The 20,665-nt window shown below is 32.4% G+C and overlaps 1 protein-coding gene and 1 long non-coding RNA gene across 12 annotated transcripts in view; both read left to right on the top strand.

The window, feature by feature from the left end:
• Positions 1-20,665, top strand: part of Macrod2 (mono-ADP ribosylhydrolase 2) — a 2,157,923-nt gene that overhangs the window by 12,657 nt on the left and 2,124,601 nt on the right. The gene's annotated exons all lie outside the window — the stretch shown is intronic.
• LOC147824638 (uncharacterized) lies at positions 18,518-20,450 on the top strand. Its single transcript, XR_015442064.1, has 2 exons — positions 18,518-18,615; positions 19,676-20,450. It is a non-coding gene; the product is annotated as an uncharacterized LOC147824638 (long non-coding RNA).

The following is a 20,665-nucleotide window of genomic DNA, read 5'->3' as shown; positions in this document are numbered from 1 at the left end:
TTTTAGATCTAAAATCTCTTAGATATTATATAGTTGGATCATACTTTTCCTGTAAGAAATCCATTCTGCCAATCTCGGGCCTTTTATTGGCAAGTTTAACTATTTACATTTAAAGGAACTACTAATTAGGGAAGACTTACCTCTGCTATTTTTCCATTTGTTTTCTGTATTTTTTAAAGCTTTTTTTGTTTCTCATTTGGTTTTTTTCTGTCTTTTTTGTGTTTAGTTGATTTTATTATAGTAATAAGTTTTGATTTTCTTATTTCTTTTTGGGTATAGTCTGTGGATATTATTTTTGGTTACCATGGAGATTACCTATAACAAAATAAGTATGATCTTTGTAGTTATAAATTATAATGTAACTGAATTAAAACCTATTTCAGTTACATATAAAAATTTATAGTATCTCCAACTTGGCAAAGTTTTTACAAAGTGTATCAAATTGTATATTTATATATTGCATGCCCAGTAGCATAGATGTCTAATTAGTTTTTATGTATTTGTCTTTTCAAATCTGTAGAAAATAAAAAGTAGAGTTATAAACCAACATTATAGTAATACTGGCTTTTATATTTCCTGCTTATGTATTTTTATTGGAGATCTTTATTTCTTCAAATGACTTCAAGTTACTCTTTAACACGCTTTCATTTCAACCTGAAGGATTCCCAGTAGCATTCCTTATATTTCTTCCTTACATTGGAAGGACAGTTTGAAGTATATAGAGATCTTGGTGGATTCCTTCCTCCTCCACCTCCTGTAGCCTTTTAAATATATTACCCTACTCCTTTCTGGCCTCTTAAGTAGTTTCTGATAAGAATTCAGTTTATCTTTTTGAAGAGCCCATGTAAGTAATGAGTTGGTTCTCTTTTGCTGCTCCAAGTTGGTTATAATGCATCTCAATGTGAATTTCTGAATTTATTCCACTTAGAGTTGAGCCTTTGGATTTGTAAATTCATGTCCTTCTTCAAATTTGGGAGTTTTTATCCATTATTTCTTCAAGTAATCTTTCTGACTTGTTCTTCCCCTTCTTATGCTCCTGTAAGTGTATATGTTAGACTGCATGATAGTGTTCCTCAAGTCTTTTAGGGTTTGTTTACTTTTGTCAATTTATTTTGTTCCTTTGAGTGGGCATCTTTTTCTTTTATTTTATGCTTTGTCATTTTTTTCTTGAATAGTCAACATTTTATATAATTTGCTAACCCTGGGAATCAGATTTCCCCCTTCTCTAGAATTTCCTGTTTATTTTTGATTGATTGTTGAAGGCTGTAGGTAGTCCCTTTGTCTTAAGACTTTTCTACACTATTTTTGCAAAGACTAGTCCTTGTTGTGTTTGATTATTGAAAGCTACTCATTTAACTCAGGTTCAGCTCATGTCTTTACAGAGATTTCCTCAGGAATTCTCCCAATCTTTTCGGTTAGCTCTGCGTAAGATGCTGCTTTACACTTAGGTAGGCATCCTTTGTATATAAGGATTATACTGAGGTGTAAGCCTAAAATCTCAGATTTTTTCTGAGCATGTACATTGCCTGGGCTACAGATACTTTTTAAACACAACTGATTTTTAATCACCTTTCTCTCCCAAAGAGTCTTACCCCATCCTCTCCTCAGGGCCTTCCATGATCTTTTGTACATCGACTCCTAATCTATGGCCTCATGCATCTGTGAATTTCTAGTTGTCTTTCAGCTTTTGTAAGCAACACCTGTTTTTCTCCACCTGAGTTTTGTTTTAATCTAAATGGAGATGAATGCCTTTCTCAGTCCTTTAGGTACCCCTACACAGGTTAGAACACACATGTACAATAATTTGTAGCCACAGTCTGATTTGGTTTCTTTGAATTTTGAGAAGAGGCTGCAAACCAGGATACTACCTTACTTTTTTTTTTTTTGTACCAGGGATCAAACTCAGGACCTTGCACTTGTGAGGCAGGTCCAGTGCCACTGAGCTAAATCCCCAGCCCCAGGGGCTACCATTTTAAAACCAAAGCCAGTTCAAAACCAAGACTATTGCTGGGCTGGTGAAGGGATGGGCAAGGTTAGGTAAAAATGCTATAAAACTTTTCTACTTGACAGTTTTCCAATATTCCAACAAAGTTGATTCAGATAGTTTCTACTTGTTTGTTATTGTTATTTTGATGTTTCTGTGTGGAAATGAGATCTTGGAGCTGGTCTTACATTTTACTTGAACTTTATAATAATTAATATTAAAACCAACTGTTTTAATTTGCATTTCTCAAATGACCAGCGATGTTGAACATTTTTCATATATTTATTTGCTGTTTGTACTTCTTCATCTGAGAAATGTGTATTCATTTCAGATGCCCATTTTTGGATTAGGTCTTTAAATTTGGGGGGGGTATGATTTTTTTGAGTTCTTTATATACTCTAGATATTAGTCCTTTATCTGAGGGACAGCTGGCAAAAAGTGAAGAGTGGGTTGTCTCTTCACTCTGTTGGTGATTTCTTTTGCTGTGCAAAAGCATTTTAGTAAGATGAGATCCCAGTTGTTCCTTGTAATATTTCTTGTGCAATCTGGTTTTGTTCATAAAGTCTGCCTACACCTATGTCTTCAAGAGTTCTACCTATTCTCTCTTCCAGCAGATTTAGTGTTTCTGTTTTAATATTTAGATCTTTGATCCATTTTGATTTTAGTTTAGTGTATGATGAAAGACATGGGTCTAGTTTTAGTGTTTGGCATGCGAAAAGCCAGTTTTCCCAACACCATTTATTAAAGAGGCTATCTTTCTTCCAGTGAAATTGTTTGGCCCCTTTGTCGAAGATAAGGTGGTTGAGTGTGTTTGAAGTTGTTTCTGCAACCTTCTAATTTGTCCATTGATTTTTTGCCAATACCACACTGTTTTCATCACAGTAGCTTTGTAGTATAATTTCAAGTCAAGGAATATGATGCTCCCTTCCTTGCCCTTGTTATCTAGAATTGGTCATTCGAGAGATGCAAATTAAAACAATGCTGAATTTCCATCTCATTCCAGAAAGAATGGCTGTTATCAAGAAATCAACCAATAACTAATGCTGGCTGGGCCATGGAGAAAAAGGAACCCTTCTCCACTGTTGATGGGAGTGTAGACTGGTGCAACCACTGTGGGAATCCTTGTGGAGATTCCTCAAAAATCTAGGATTAGAAGTTCCATTTGACTCAGCTAGTCCCCTTCTTGGTATCTTTCCAAATGAATTAAAAGCATCATCCCACAGCAATATATGTACACTTGTATTAATAGCAGCACAATTTGTAATAGCTAAATCTTGGTAACAGCCCACATGCCCGTCAACTGATGAATGGATAAAGGAGATGTGTTTTTTTAATACAACTCAGCCATAAAGAAGGATAAACTTCACACATTTCTGACTACATGGATGCACCTTGAGACCATACTCTTAAGTGAAATAAATCAGACACACATGTGTAAATATCATATAGTTTCTCTAGTGTGAGAAACTGAAAGTGTAAATAAGGGCCAAAATGTATACTAGATATTGGGAAATAGGAAGAAAACGTTCAAATGGGAAAGGGCATGGGAGGGGGTGGTGAGAAGGAAAGGAAGGAAGGGAAAAGGAAAAAATGAGAAAAGAAGGAAAAATAGAAACAAAGCATTTATAAATAAGGAAGGTAATGAGAGGTTGAAGGGAGGGTAGGGGAATGGAAAAAAAAGAAAAAAGATATATCATGTACATGTACAAATTCTCTATGATCATTGTGACCATTATATATATCTAAAATGTACCAAGAAACTTAATTAAAAACCCCAAATCCTTAATTATTAGTTTATTTAGCAGGAGCATACTAACAAACCCTCAAATTCAGTGGCTTAAGCCAATACAAGTTTATTTGTTGTTGATATGATAGTCCAGTGTTGTTTATATTGGTGTCAGTGGAGTGGTGTGGTAGGAGAATAAGAAGGTATAGTTGCTGGGGTAGGGGGCATTCTGCTTCACATAGTTGTTCAGAGACAGAACACATGCCTTCTTTCACCTGTTGTTTTGAAGGTTGCCCTGGAGGACCTTTTGGGAAAAGAGAAAGGATTAAGTTGGAGCAAGGTCTCTGTCTCTAAGGATAGTTGAACAGTTCTAGCTATGATAATTATGAGTTAGTCCTAAAAGTGGTGCATGTGACTTTCACTTACATGTCTTAGACTAGATCTCAATTGTATGGCTATATTTAATTGTTGGAAGAGGCTAAAAATTATAATGTAGTGATATGCTCAGGAAGAGGATGAAACTAGAAGCTGGTTTTGGTGAATAGCTAGTAAGTTTTACCACTTCAGGTGCATTACCATATTTTATTGAGTCAGCTTTAAGAAAACACTTACTATTTTATGTTCCATTGAGGAGGAAGGAAAAATAAAGGTTACTAATTAAACTTCACAGTGCTTTCTTTCAATAAATGTAAAAATTGGAACTGTAGCACTTTCAATAAAGTAGAAACTCTTAGATTTATTCATTTATCACATCTTTATCCATTAAAAGTACAAGTGAATAAATTGGTTAAGATATTCCTTAAATGTCTTGGCATGCAGAGTCTAACTCCTCTGAATCATTTTTTTTTTTACCTACCCAGAGTTGTTGACAGTGTTTTCCCGCAAAATATCTTTTCTGTGCATTTAGGAGAGTTAGTAATATAGTGCTACTTAAAATGTACTTTCCACTCACCTAGGATTTTCTTCTGATACCTATTCTACAAGATTTAATGCTGACATTTTCTTATCTTGCCAGATGGTGTTAATGACAAGTTTTCAGCCATTTACTAGGATTCATATTCTTTCTTCAAATGTTCATTAGATTGTTGCCTGAAATGTTGAGAGGTTGTAGTTGTCCAATTATATCCCTTTAAATGAGGACTAAATTCTTACATAAGCAAAGAAAACTGTGTTACTACCACCTTAAATGTCTTAATTATAATAAGGCACCTGCTGGTTTCAAGATGTTAGAATGTTAAAAAAAAATGGGCATTTTAGAATTGAAAATGTATAGTATGTTGAATTTATTTTAAAATTTGGATTTTTGTATCTTAATATTTGGAGCTTTTTGTTTCTCCTGCAATGCCTCATTTAATGAAAAACATACTGTTTATTTGATGTTTTAAAAATAATTGCATTTTAGTTTGTAAGCATCTTTAATTTGGAAAAAGATGATATGGGAGTAAGATTGGTGACCAGGTACTTTTAAGATCTGAAACAAACATTTTGGAACATTTGCTCAAAGTTATAGAAGTATGATTTTAAAACAATATAAGAAAAAGTTTCTTAAGACACTAATTTCTTCTGATGGGAAGTCAACTTTGGTAGTGGATTTTCTGTCATTAGAAAAATGTATTCTGAGAAGCTGTACAAGAGACATTCAGATATAGCAAATGCATTTCATACACTGGGTGTAGGTTGAATAAGATGTTTTTTAATGTGTCTGATTACTGAGGCTCTTATTTTGAAAAACTTTAATTTTGTAATTCAGCTGTCTTTCCTTTTCTGATCCTCAACAATGTAATTAATCAATACTTTCTGTTGGTGATTAAAACACCTGTGAGCTTTTTCCCATAATGAAATATAGGTAACTAACAGAAAATCAGTGTTCTCTTTCTAAAATTAAATGATTAAATGCTCTATGCCAAACCATTTTTTGAAATGCTGCTTGGCACAGTAGGGGGGTGGAGCAAAGGAGTAGTACTTTTACCTTTCACTTGCTGAGTATTGCAGCCTGATTTTTCTGGAAGCAGTTTTTAGTTTATATTTGTTGGTTCTCTGAGGATTTAGTAGGTGAAAGGGCCACTGTGAATTTTATTTTAAATAATAATAATAAAGTTTTATGGAAATGGCTTACCTTTCCATCCTCTTTCCCTCCTTTCCTCCGTTCTTCTTTGTGTTATTATTGACAGTACTTGTGGCCAGACTTTTTGGAATTATCAATACTTTAATAAGTGAGTTAAGTAGTTCAAATGATCATTACTAAGATTGTTGGTATACCTTTGGGGAATAATTAAACAGATGAAGAACAGCCATCTTTTAGGAAGAGAAGTAGGAATAGGTACCTCTTTTTCTTATTTTCTTCCACATACCCGAATATAGACATCAGGTTATCAAAGATTTGCATCTCAGTTTTCCAGACTATTTTCAATATAACATCACTCCTAATTTAGTTTTGGCCAAACATAAGTTGCTCACAGCTCCATTCTGAGATTTTAAAGTCTGTTTGACTATGTTTTTGAAATTCCATGACTTGATAAATTAAAATTTTTCAGATTAATTGAGACAATGTGATAAAAACATGTCTTTTTTTCCTAAATAGGTTTGTAACATATTTCTAAATATTTTATGCATCTCTCTATGTAAAGGAGATCTTCTTAGATTCCTCTGGCATTATTTCTAACGTGGTGTATGAACAGCTTTTTACTATAACATAAGTATATAATGTCTGAGTGTGCCTATGGATTGGATTCTATTACTTTGACAGTGAGAAATTGTTTAAAAGCAGTTACTTCTGAATTTTATCAATAACATTAGCAACTTAAGGCTCTGTAATTAGTCCTTAGAATGAGTTTTAATCACTTACAAATAAATAAAATTTAACTCTCCTTTAAATGCTTTTTGTAATCAGTTTTTGTATTTTTTTTTGTTACTACGTGTTTGCAGGACATAATGACTACATTCCTTGTGTGGATATGGTGTACGTACATAATACCTTTCCATCTTTTCATCTCCTTTCCTCCTCTCTCCCTCCTCCATCCATCTCTTGATCCCCTTCCCATTTGAGAAAGATCTATCTCCCTAATTCCTATTATCTATCTTTTATTTTGCTCTTTATTTATATTTTGGGGTTTCTAATAAGAGAAACTGATATTTAAGCTTGTTTGTCTGATTTATTTCACTTAGCATTATGGTCTCAAGTTTCATCCATTTTCCTGTAAGTGACTCAAGTTTATCCTTCTAATTTAAAGTTATTTTAAAAAATGTATATTAAAACTAATGACCAAATGGTAGCACATGCCTGTAATGCTAGCACTTTGGGAGACTGAATCAGGAAATTGGCAAGTTTGAACTCAGTGTGGGTAATGACTCAGGCCTGTCTCAAAAGAAAATTTTTTCAGTAAAGTGCTGGGAATATATAGCTTAGTGTGAAGGCCCTGGTTCAATCCCAGTACTGTAAAACAAAGCAAAACAAAACACCTGACCAAACAATAAACCTGAATCATAAATCAGGTTTTTCTTGTAGGCATTAGAGATTGTGTGCTATGATACAAAGGTTTTGGAAACCACTGACAGATAGTTACTATGGATACATTATCCTTATGTATTTAAGTTGTTTTTTATGGAACAAAGGAATACACTATATCATAGTCATTGTAAAGCATTCAAAAAGTATAAAAATTGAGAGTTAAAATTATAGCTTCTTCTTCCACAAACTTACTTTGTAATTGTTGCAGAATTTCTAAGCCTGTTGTTGAACACTGTAAGTTTGCTGTTGAACCATGTGTACTGCTTAAGAGTATGAACTCGAATCAGACAGCCAGGCTGTTTTGTGAATGTTTCTTAACTATGTACTATACTTTAGTATCTTCATTGATGAAACAAAGTTAGCATTGATATACCTCAAGAGATTATTATGAGTATTAAATAAATTAAATAAATTACTAGTTACAAACTGCGTGTTTGTAAGTGATCTGAGTGCCAGCTTTTATAATACTTATTGCTCTTATTATCAGATTATTAAAACTTAAAAATTTTAGTCATGTGTTTTTTAAAAATGTCTTTTGCATTTCAGATCTAAAGATATTCTTCACTTTCAATATTTATAAAAAGAAACTATAAATTTCTTCAAATGACTAATATATTTTTGCTTTAAGTTTGTTTTCTATATGAAATTTCTTTTGTGTGTTAGGAAGTAGGTGATCTTAGATTTTTTTCCCCAGTTTTTCACTGATTTAAATGTTCTTTTAGTCATATACTTAAATTGCATGTATGCAAGTATTTGTTTCTGGATTCTTTATTCTATTTCATTGTTTCTTTTATGATCTGACAAGACTTGCCAGTTCTTGTGTCAGTATGCCACTGTTATAATGACTAAGATTTCTTTATATATTTTGATAATTTGTTTGACAAATCCATTCTTATCCATCTGTTTTAAAGTTTCATGGCTATTTTGATATACTTTCCCAGGCTGACTTTACATGATTCTATTCTATTTGTAGAATATTCATAGAGCTCTATTTATATTCCATTAACTAATCTTTTCAGGTTAGGGGTGATATCATTACGATGTTGAGTATTCTTGTCTGAGACTATATCTTTTCAAAAAATTAGTAAATACGATATTTGCAGGAGAGTCAGAAAAGCATAAAATAAAAAATAAGTCTGTCTTCCATGCTGAAACTTATATAAATATGTACATAAACTCCTCCTTCCTTTTAAAAATACATATAGAATTGTGCTTTAATATGCTTCATTTTTCTGTATCCTTTTGCTGCTTTGTAATCTATCATGGAGATCTTTCCATAGGAAATTCTATGTACCTTTTTTATTTTTAATGCCTTCATAATTCTATCATTATGTGGAAATATTGTGATTTTATTTAATCACTTAGAGATGAGCATATTGACTTTATTCTTGTTTTTGCTAGTATAGTTTAATATTTACAGAATGTCCTTGTATTTTTTTGTATTCTTATATGTGTTTTACACATAAAAATAATTTCTAGCCATGGAATTGCTAGGCCAAAGGATACACTTATTTTATATTGACAGACTTTTCAGTTTTCACTTTAAAAATGTCGAACCAACATTATATTCCTGCTTGTGGCATATATAAGTGGATATTTTTCAACACCAATATTGAATTTTTTCAGCTCCATTTTTCTTTTGGCAGTACTAGAGATTGAACTCGGGGTCTTTGCACTAAGCTACATCCCCACCCTTTTTAAAATTTCTATTTTGAGACAGGGTCACTAAGTGGTCTAGGTGAGGCTCAAATTTTTGATCTTCTCACCTTTTTGCTATTCTGTTTTGCTATTTTTTAAATCACAAGTGAGACTGAACTTATTTAATATGTTCATTAGCTATTTATTTATTTCTTACTATAACAAGAACAACTACCATTTGTTGAGCATTTACCATGGGTCAGCCACTATTCTAAGAGGGTTGCATATAATTTAATCAAATGTTTCTTCATGGCACTTGTTCTTTTAATTTTTAAAATATATTTTACAAGTACTTTTTAATTTTATTCAATATTGGGGTTCATTGTATATATTTTGATCATGTCTATCCTTCCATTACCCTTCCTTTCATTCCCTTTCCTCTTCCCCTTATTCTTGTACTCTTGTCCACAGTCTCCCTTTTACTTTCGTGTTTTCTTAGATCCCACATATTAGGGAGAACATGCAATACTTGTCTTTCTGAGTCTGGCTTATTTTGCTTAACATGATAATGTCTGTTTTTCAGCAGATGGCATAAGTTTGTTCTTCTTTATAGTAAACAATACTCCATAGTGTGTATGTGTGTATATGTCACCTTTTCTCTATCCATGCATTTGTTGATGGGCACCTCGGCTGATTTTATATCTCAATTATTGTGAATTGTACCTCAGTAAACATGGGAATGCAGGTGTCCCTATAATATGCTGACTTTAATTACTTTGGGTATAGTTGGATCAAATAGCAGCTCTATTTTTAGCTTTATGAGGAATGTCCATACTTTTTTCCATAAAGGCTATACTAATTTACATTGGTACCAACAATGACAAGAGTTCCTTTTTCCCGCATCCTTGCTAGCTTGCTTGCTTGCTTGCTTGCTTGCTTGCTTGCTTGCTTGCTTTCTTTCTTTCTTTCTTTCTTTCTTTCTTTCTTTCTTTCTTTCTTTCTTTCTTTCTTTCTTTCTCTCTCTCTCTCTCTCTTTCTCTCTCTCTCTCTCTCTCTCTCTCTCTCTCTCTCTCTCTCTCTCTTTCTTTCTTTCTTTTTGTATTCTTGACGGTAGCCATTCTGACAGGTGTGAATTGAAATCTCAGGGTAGTTTTGATTTGATTTCTGCCCATTTAGTGATTGGCTTTTTTGTTTTTTTTTGGGGGTGTGTGCTTTTTTATTCTAGATATTCTCTATCAGAAGAGTAACTAGCACATATTTTCTTCTATTCTGTAGATTGCCTCTTTCTCTGTCACTTATGCCATTTGTTGTGCAGAAGCTTTTAAATTCAATATAGTCCTACTTGTTGCTTTTTGATATTTTTTCCTGTGCTACTGGAGTCCTATTCAGGAAGTCTTTACCTGTGCCTATGGTATCAAATATTGACCTTATGTTTTCTTTTAGCAGTTTCAAAGTTTTGGGACTTATATATATACCTAGGTTTTTTTTATCAGTTTTGAATTGATTATTGCACAAGGTGAAAGGGATCTAGTTTCAATCTTCTGCACATGGATATTCAGTTTTCTGAGTACCATTTGTTAAAGTGGCTATCTTATCCAAAATAGAAGTGATGATGTTAATTTACTTCATAATAAGTTTTGTATAAAACCCTACAGTAAGTAAAATTTTATTTTCGTAAATATTGGAATTCTGAGTAGGTTCATTGACTTTGTACCTGTATTTCCTATTTGGTTCATTTCTTTTTTCTTCATATCTTAGCAAATATTTTAATTGAGAGTAGAATCAGTGACTTTCTACATATATTTCCTATCTTTTTATTTCTCTTTTCTTCACATTTCTTAACTTTAAGTTTTCTTAACTGTGATATTAGTTTTTTTTTAAATGAGTTTTTTTAAATTTGAAAAACTTTTCCACAGAGTTCTTTTCAGTAATTGATAAAGGTTCCTTTCATGGAATTATATAACTAATACAAAATATTTCGTATTGATAGGCCTTTAAATATTTGTTAATTCTAGTGAGACACATTTTTTTTGATTACTAGCTCAAGTATTTACCCACCTTGAAGGAATAGCTATTTCATTTCTAAATTTAAATCAGTAATGTTGCTATTCTGTTTGTGGATTGATGAAGGCCAGAAGTTAGTAAACCATAGAGCTAAGAATTAACTAATGTTAATGGTAAGGGAACATTCCTTTGGAACTAAGAAAGATTTCTTTCTATTTAGTAAATGTAAAAGTATTTACAGGCCTTAAACCCAAGTTGTCTGACCTTTGCATCTTCTTAACTTACCCTATTACTGTTGCCTTTTGTTTTTGCAAAGCGTTGCTGATGTCTTTATGTGATCTGTGTTTACTACTAATTATATTTGATTTTTGGTCAGGTGTGGTATTTTATGGTCTGGATTATTTTATGGGTTTTAATTTATAATACCATGAATTTGTTTTGAATTTATAACAGAAACAAGTATTTGAAAGGTAAATTTGAATAATAAAATTGGCAGTAATTGCTGAACATTGTGGGGAACAAGGCTTTGTCCTTCCAAGATGTATAATGAATACCAATTTATACCATCTAAAAAAACAATAGTTATCTGTTTATATTTCCTTGCAATCCTACTTATGTTTCAAATTTGTGCTTCAGCTCTATTGAAAACATTCTTAAAGTCAACTTGCTTAGTTTTTTTTAGTCACTTTTTAAGTTTGTAGGATGAACCACATATTGAACATAAACTATATTTAGCAAATTTTAGTGGTGTGCTCTATGAACTTGTTTCTCAAGTTGGAGCACTAAGATATGTATGTGTTTTTACCGGAGAATGCACACAATAAATGTATTACTTTTTTAGACTATCATTTCTGCTAAAAGATTAGTGGGGTGGAATATTAAAAAGTTCTTAGGTTGAAATATCTTCTTGGTGAAAGGATTGAAATGATACAAGTTTGAAAACTAGTTTGGTGTAGAAACAATAAAGATATAATTAACTTTCATTTCATTACAAATACTGAGATTAGGGCTTGAATATGTCACCTGTATTTTTATTATGTATTCCCATTAAAGCAGTGGTGGTGCATTCTGGTAATCCTAACACTCTGGGAAGCTGAAGCAGGAAGATCTCAAGTTTGAGCCAGTTTGGCCAATTTAGTGAGACCTTCCTTGTCTCAAAAACAAAAAAAAGGTCTGAGGATGTAGCTTAATGTGAAGCAGTGTGAAGGCTCTGGGTTCAATTTCCAGTATCACAAAATAAACAGCAACAAAACATGAACATTGATTTGTGGTCTGATGTAAATTTCAGATGGAAATTGTTGTACACAGTTTTTTTCTTACATGACTTCAAAGGGGTGAGGGAATATCTGGGGAACCTTTTAAGAGGGTGATTATGGAGATAGCAAATTAAATAGTATGCATTCTGGAATGCACTGTCTATGTGGAATGTCTATAAGTAGAGAGAAATATAAAACTTTTCTTGAGTGGAAAATTATATCAGAAAAAGTATACTTTGTTCTTTTGTGTTATTGCCATTTAGACTTGGGTGAAGAAGAAAACCAGTTGGTGGAATTGGTATAGTTTTCACACTTTCAGATTCTTACTCTGGGTTTTCTGGTTCATTGCTACAACTGTTGCTCAAATATGTTTAATTTACCTTATCTGGGAAACTGAATAGATTGCAAATTTTTGATAGTGTGGCCAATTACCTCTATAATAAAGGGTGTTTTAAAAAAATAAACTGTCCATGATAAAAAAAAATTCCTCTGTCTTTTCCCATTTTTTTATATTTTGGTAGGAGGCAAACTAGAAATAGACCTTTAAATAGTTAGAAAAGACACTTTAAAAAAATTCATTACAAATATGATACCAAGCTGAGTCCAAATTCTATTGGGAAAAGAAATAGGGGAATAAGAAAAGAATTCATAGGAACTCTGGAAAACAGGAAAGGATACATCAATAAACCAGAAAAAATTTAGGCTTTCTAGACAGACATGAAAAAGCTGATGACATTAGATTATTAAAACTGTTATTACTGAACAACCTGTAACACATCAGAAAAAATACCTGATTTTCTGAGTAGAAAATAGACTTACTTAATAATTTGGAAGCTTAGTGATGACAGAGCTAGGAGAGAGAAATGGCCCTGTGAGTAATATCAGGGTAGTTAGTAGCCTCTAGGATCAGTGAATCTTGAAGAAGAATCTGTCTGCTACCTTTTCCACAGAGCCTTCCCCTTTCCCATAGCTGTTTACTACGGGCTTGACAGGGATGAGAGAGATACTTGAGGAAAATAAAACAGTGACCTACACTAGCAATCAATACTGAAAATAAATTGGATTTAAAAAATGAAAACAATGAAGAAGTGCAGGATATTTGAGGAAAATTTTATTAGTGTAAAAGAGGACTTATAGTAGAATAAGAACACACTATGGGAATCTTAATTCATATAGAAAGTTATTGCAAACTGAAAATTCCTAGAGTTGAGAAGACTTTGTATTGAGAAAGAAATAATGAAAAAAAAATTAAGAATTTAAAAAAAGAACCAAGATATATCATATAAAGGTACAAATTCCCAATGATGGGTGTCATATTGTATATCAAAAAGGTACCAATAAACTTAATAAAAAAAAGAATATTGTTGCCAAGGGGCCAAAAGATGGTAGAATCCAGAGTGCATTGATTTCAAAGCTGCTCTCAGAATGTTTGCTGACATATAGGCTTAGAATGTATTTGAATAAAATGTTTAAAGAGTTAAAAGAAAGAATTAAAGACATCAGAAGGGAACAACACATTGTCAAGAAGTATCGGGAAGACCTGAAAAACAAGCTAGTAGAACTTGTGGAAACTAAAAATACAATAATTGAAGAAAACAATGGATTAGATTAACCTGGCTGGATGTAGAATTAATGAAATTAAAGATAGATGGAAAAAACCAGATAGAAACCTGAAGAGAATGTGCAGACACAGAAAAATAAGCATGTCTTTCCAGAAAAGTAAAATGAAGGGATTCACAGTCAATATCCAAAGAAAGAATGACTAAGAATTTTCCAAAATTAAAAGATATGAATATGATTGAAAAGATGGTCAATCCAAAGGAAGAAAAATAACTGGATAAGACTGAAACCTAAGAGAACTTAAAAGCAGCTGTAAATAGCCAGATTACCTAGCAAGCTGTAGAAATTAGAATAACAGCAAACTTTCTAAGGATGCATGTTAGAAATCGCAGAACTATTATCTTCACATACTAAGCAAAATCACTGAATGTCAACCTTGAAAGAGTGTCTAGCAAAATCATTCAACACCAGTTTTAAAATAGGTTTTCAAATATTATATTGATAAAAATCTTGACTACATTATGTTGGTGAACATGTGAAACAATAAGCAGAAGCGTAAACAACCATTTCTGAGAGTAACTTGACCATATCAGGTTTGAATGTGCAACTTTCTCAATGGAGAAATTTTTCTTGTGTGTACTTGTGCATCTTTCTGTCTATATGTATATCTTAGCATTGTTTGTTGATCTGTGTAGACCATGACAAAACTGAAATCACATTTTCAGGAAATAAAACATCTTTTGTACATGCATTACACTTTTATCTGTCTTGGTGTCTTATTACTTTATTCACCTTCACTTTTACTCATACCACTTTGCTTTTTTGCCATTTTTTTTCTTTTTAAAAAAAGCTTTTGTGACCCTGGCCCACTAATGTGATTTTTATTGGTGGGTTATGAGTGTTTGAAAACCACTTCCTTAAAGAAACTTAAACATTATTATGAAAAGAATAGAGATATTTATAGCAATATTATTTGTAAGAGTAAAATATTGGGGGCTGTCTTATGCCCTAATAAATGGAAAATAAACTGTGATATAACCATGTAGACTTTAAACTATGAGTCATAATAAATCAGTGAGTTACAATGCTCATATTTAATGAGTATACTTATAATCTTGGGTATAAGAAACTGAATAATATATAAAGTATATTTATATGAGGCTTAAAATGCAAAGCATACTGTATATGCATAGTTTTATATATATTGTATATATTTGTATATATATATATATCCATGGAATGATAAACACCAAACTGCGGAGAAAAAGCAGCATTTCTGTTATGTAGATAAACATTTTTCCTTAAGCAAGGTGGTGGGTACATAGATGTTTTAAAAATATAATCTTAGGTGCTGGGGATTTAGCTCAGTGGTGCCGCCACCCGTCTCACAAGCACAACGTCCCGAATTCGATCCCTGGTAACCCCCCCCCCCAAGTAAGTAAGTAAGTAAGTAAATAAATAAAATAGTCTTTAATGTGTCTAAAGTTAAATAAATAAGTAATAATACAGTCTTTTATATGTCTAAAGTTTTTTTGGGGGGGTGGGGTACCGGTGACTGAATTCGGGACGTTGCGCTTGTGAGACAGGTAGTGGAATATATTTAGCTAAACCACTGAGCTAAATCCCCAGCCCCTGTGTCTAAAGTATTTTACAATAATTCTTTTAAAAATGGAGGTGGGCTGGAATATAGCTCAGTGGTTTAGTGCTTTGTTAGTACGTACAAGGCCTTGGGTTAGATTTCCCAGCATGTTTTAAAAAGAAAAAGAGGTAGTTAAAAGCAGTATCAGCAGTTCAACTGTCAGATTTCTTTTAGAAAATATAATACAAAGAATTGGATATTATAAAATTTGAGACCTGTAGACTAGATTCAGGAGACCAGTATCAAGAATCAGGAATTCCAGAGGTTAAAAAAAAAAAGCAGTGCATATAGTAGAAGCTGTAGATAATAAAATGGTAGAATAAAAATTTCCTGGGATAAAAACAAAATCTTGAAATAAGACATACTGAAGTCAAATTTCTGGTAAAATCAAGTACTGGTAAAATTTCTAAATTTCAAGGATCAAAAGAAGATCAAATTTCTAGCTAGAGAAAAAGGGCATATCCTAAAAATGAAGCAGATTGACTTTCTTTTTTGGTACTGGGCATCGAACTCCGGGCCTTGTGCCTACAAGGCAGGTGGTGGAACCACTGAGCTAAATCCCCGGCCCTGACATTTTTTTCTTTTTCTTTTTTTTTTTTTTGTTACTGGGGATCGAACTCAGGTCCTTGCACTTGACATTTTTTTCTTTAGGTAGCATTGTATAAAGAGACACTGGAAAAATTTCTGTGGCATTCTGAGGTAGTATATTATTACCTAGAGTTTTATGTACAACAAAACTTTTTCAAGTATGAGGGCAAAATACATATTCTTTCAAAATGACTATGAACTAACACAGTTTTAAATAAGTGAATATATTATTTGGAAGTTCTTAAGCAAAATGAAATGAATTAAGATAAAGAATTCTGGACCAATAAAGGTATTTATTAAACATTGACAGACTAAAGCAAACAACAAACCCAAGCTTAAACCATTAGCAAAACTTAAGGATCAATCTAAAGAATGAATTAATAAAATATTTTTAAGAATAGTATAATTTTAGAGAAAATATTTCTGATAAATTGAAAGAGATGAAAGAAAAATATCACCTGGGAAATTTGAGTTAATTTAGTCAACTTGTGCTATAACAAGTGCATGATAAATGAGAAGGTAAAAGTACACTGTACTATGCTTATAATTTCTATGCATAGAGTTGTAGCAGTGGCTACTTTACACTTCTTGATGTTTGTGAAGAAATACAGACTGAAAAAAATTTGAGTTGTTTGGTTTAAAAAGGCAAATGAACACCTCTTTCAACCTTTCACTTGTCTTTTTGAAAGGACTAAACATGTATTACAAAAAAAAAAGCCTCTAACAATTGAGTAGTAAGAAAAGATGACAATAGTGCTACAAATTTGAGGGAATTTCTTGATGATAGAAAGTTGGTGAGAAGAGAGGAGTATAGAAAAGAACAAAAGACACTTCAACTGAAAAGTGAAAAATTGTTGAGGTACAAAGGACCTTAAGAAACTATTTTTGTTGTTAACAGTCTTAAAGAATTAGGACTGTGGGATCATCAGCAGAATAATAAATTTGAAAATTTCCTGTAGCAGCTGGTACTTTCCCTTCCTCCTTTGTACAAAATGATGGTCAGCAGGTGTATTGGTCTGGAGGATAGAATCTAGGCTTTTGTAAATGATGATTCTGGAGGTTTCTGTTATGTATGTTGCAATTGGAAAGAGTAGAAGAGCAGAGAATTCTAGTAAGAGTCCATAATGGGAAAGGAAAGGAGTCTTTATCTCTGTCTAATATACTAACAACCTCTGTTATGATTTAAATATAAAGTGTTCCCTACAGACTGAAGTACTGAGAGCTTAATTGCCAATGCAGCAAGATTCAGTGATGAGCCCTTAAGGAAGTGATTGGATCATGAGTATTCTAATCTCATCAATGCATTAATCCATTGATGAGTTCATAGTTGAATGGGCTATTAGGAAGTGGAGCCTGGTTGGAGGAAGTAAGCCACTGGGATATGCTTTTGAATGGTATCTTGTTCCAGGCCGTTATTCTCTGGCTCTTCCATGCGCTTTGCTTCTGGCCTCCATGAGGTGAGCAACTTTCTTCTGCCATGCCCTTTCATCTTCATGTGTCTGCCTTGACATGAGCCAGCCATGAACTGACTGAAACTGTGAGCTAAAATAAATTCTCCTTTAAGTTGCGTATGTCAGGTATTTTGTCCCAGCTACAGAAAAATGACTAATATTCTACCTCTAAAGTAAAGCTTTCTGTATGTTTATAGTCTTGGGGGTTCTAGCCCACAGTCAGCATTATGAGCACAGTAAATTAAAACATGCCTCTTGATTATATATATATTATATAACATTTTATATAATATAAATACATTAAATATAAATATATATGTATTTATATATTCTATATTGTGAAGAAACAGATTTTAGGAACATAATGTGTAGTATGGTATATGTGGTCAGAAATTATGTGTAAGTTCAGATGTGCATAAGAAAGAAGAAAGGACATGAAATATTAATAAAAGTTCCCTTTTGAGGAAAAGAATTGAGAATATTTTTCCTTTTTAAACCCATAATATTGTTTGGTAAGGAATGTTTTTATTTAAAAATTAAAGAATAAAATATATTGGCGAGGAGTGGAGGAAGGCAACATGAAGTTAGCTGTGGTTATCCTAAATTAGAAACTTTATGTATACAGTCTTGAGCTTGTGGTTTTTCTTTTTAAGATATACGTTTCTGTAACTAACTTTTAGCAGGTATCTCCTTACAGAAGTTTATTTTCACATGTTTCTATGTGCCTTTTTTTACCCAGAGTACAGGGGTGGAGATGTCTAATAATTCTTTTAGTGTATATATATTTTGTGACAGATGGTAGAGAATACCCTAAAGGGAGGATCTTTAAATTGTAGGTATTGGTTTATTGGTAAAGAATAGTATCTAGTATCTTTTATGGAAATGAGTCAGCATAGTTATGAACTTAAATAGTGAATGGTAAAGAAAAAAAGCCAGAAGAATGATGTCTTCAAGCTTCTGAGGTATAGCCTGGTATGTTGTTTTGGATTGAGTCTAGAAATTACTCATCAGAATATTAATATGTGAATATAATCATAGAGGTGTGATGTAGTGTTCTGGATGACCTGAAAGGCCCCATTCTTTTTATGTGAAGACATGGGTATGACCCTTGGTCTCTTATGACACATCTACCATAAACTTCTGAACCCTCCACCATCATTCAGGATGCATCTCTAATGGTTGAAGAAGTGGTGGAGGATGGCATGGGGCAGAGCACTTGAGGATCCTTTCCTGGGACAAGTTATGGAAAGAAATCTTACAGGTATTCTTCTTCTTATATATTTCCTTGGATATTGGATCAAATAGTTCTTTTGCTGCAACGACTGGGTATGGGAGTGCAGATGGGAGGATTGGGGTGGAGCAGGAGTGGTAGAAAAATTGGGAAAGAATATCAGCATCTTTTTTTTTCTTGCACAGCTTTTGGTATTACTTCCATAATAAAGTTGTGTCAGAGTTCCTGATCTGTAAACTCACTTATATAGTAGTAAGATTCACCAGGAACATTTATATATATATATATATATATATATATATGATTTTGACTTAATAGTATTAACTGTCAATAGCTATTAGAAATATATGGAAAATGTTTAGATCTATTAATTGTATTGAATATTAAATATTCTGAATATATGGTTAAAACTGTTTGTAATAAACTTGTTGATTATCTCTGATTATGTTAATTGGCTATTTAACCATTTGACACTCTGATTTCTCAGGCATAGAGATGTCTAACACAGCTGTACATTTTAATTAAATGGTTAATTAATTGGAGCTCCTTAAGTTTTAAGTTCTTGATTTTTCTTTAGGGTAGCAGAGGATAGCAGAGATTAGAGTGCCAAGACTCAGGGAATGGTTTCCAAGATAGCTCCAGCTCCATTACAAGTTAAAAATATTGCTAAAAGATTTTTTTTTCAAACCATTTGTCAGGAACTATCTTAGAGGTTTTCTAGAAGCTTTCTTGTTTGAGATTATAGGAATGATACTTTCAATTGTGTTCCTAATAATTGATAATTCTGTTGTGCTTAGATGATAATATGAGAGTAATACTTAAATGGTAATATGAAATAATACATGGATATGATATGTAGGAGAAAGTTTTCTAAAACGTAGAGCAGTTGGAATTGTAATAATCCAATTAAATGAAAGTGCACAAAGATATGTCAACACAAAATTGGCCAAGGTAAAGTACGTGAAATGAAATATTGTACTGGTGAAGTCTTTTTTTTCTTCTTCTATTTTGTTTCAGTGAAAATAAGAAATGTTGCTTTTAAGAGAGAATTTTGTATTATTTTCTCTTCTTTTTTTTCCCCCTACTCTAGCATGGGAACTAGGAAACAAGCCATTTTATGTGATCTTATCTTCCAGTCCATTTTGAATCAAGAAAAACCCATTGAAGACTCCCTTGTGAAGAGTCTGTTTTGAAGAAAGAAAAGAAATACTGTTTGAGGGAAGGCAAACAGACCAAAGGGGTGATGGAAACATGTATCTTTATTGTATTTGTAACCCCAAGAGAACTACCTAGACTGAAATAGGGAATTGAGGAGTAAAGAATGACTGAATTTTGTGGGTTTTGATGGGAAAATGGTGGTCATTTTCTAATATAAAGAAACAATGGGTGCTTAAGAGCCACAATTTTTTGTTTCTACTGTGTGTCATCATCATGTGCTTTGAACTTCAGAACCACTCCTTTGTCCTCTTTGAGTGACAGCACTCTTCCTTGTATTTCATTAGTGCTTCCAAGAGAAATGAAAATATGTCTGCCACAACCTAAAAAGTACAGTTTCTATATTTCTTATTAGAGTTTTGTAGTGTATCTCTCTTAAATTGTAAAATTTTATATTTTTCAAATACGATTGTGGGATTTTTTCAATAAATATTAACTTTTCAAAACAAACTATGGTGATTCCTATCCATATTGTGATCAGTAAGCCACTTTATTATCCATAGACAGCTTGATGAACTGCTTTTTTTTACACTTTAATGATTATGTTGTTTATGGTACAGTATATGAACATATGATTTTTTTATTTTCCTTGAGATTTTTAAATGCCTTTATATTAGTGTATATGTCAAAATAATTTTACAATAATATCAATATATGTTGTGGGATATTGATTTTATATTAACTTTCTACAAAATCTTGGTATAAACTAAGATCAAAAAAGAAAAATCTGTTTTTTGGAAATTATGTGTATTATACAGAAACTATCTTATACATTTATTTGTGTGGGTTTTTTAATTGAATTTTTATTTACTTTTTTAAAGTATGTTATCAAAGTGTATTTATTAGGCAGCTTTTCTTTCCTTTG

This window comes from Heterocephalus glaber, unplaced genomic scaffold, assembly GCF_053883595.1.
Source record: "Heterocephalus glaber isolate CG9 unplaced genomic scaffold, H.glaber_assembly_v1.0 deba00001532, whole genome shotgun sequence".
Taxonomy (NCBI): Eukaryota; Metazoa; Chordata; class Mammalia; order Rodentia; family Bathyergidae; genus Heterocephalus; species Heterocephalus glaber.
This window is presented reverse-complemented; position numbering and strand designations above follow the sequence as displayed.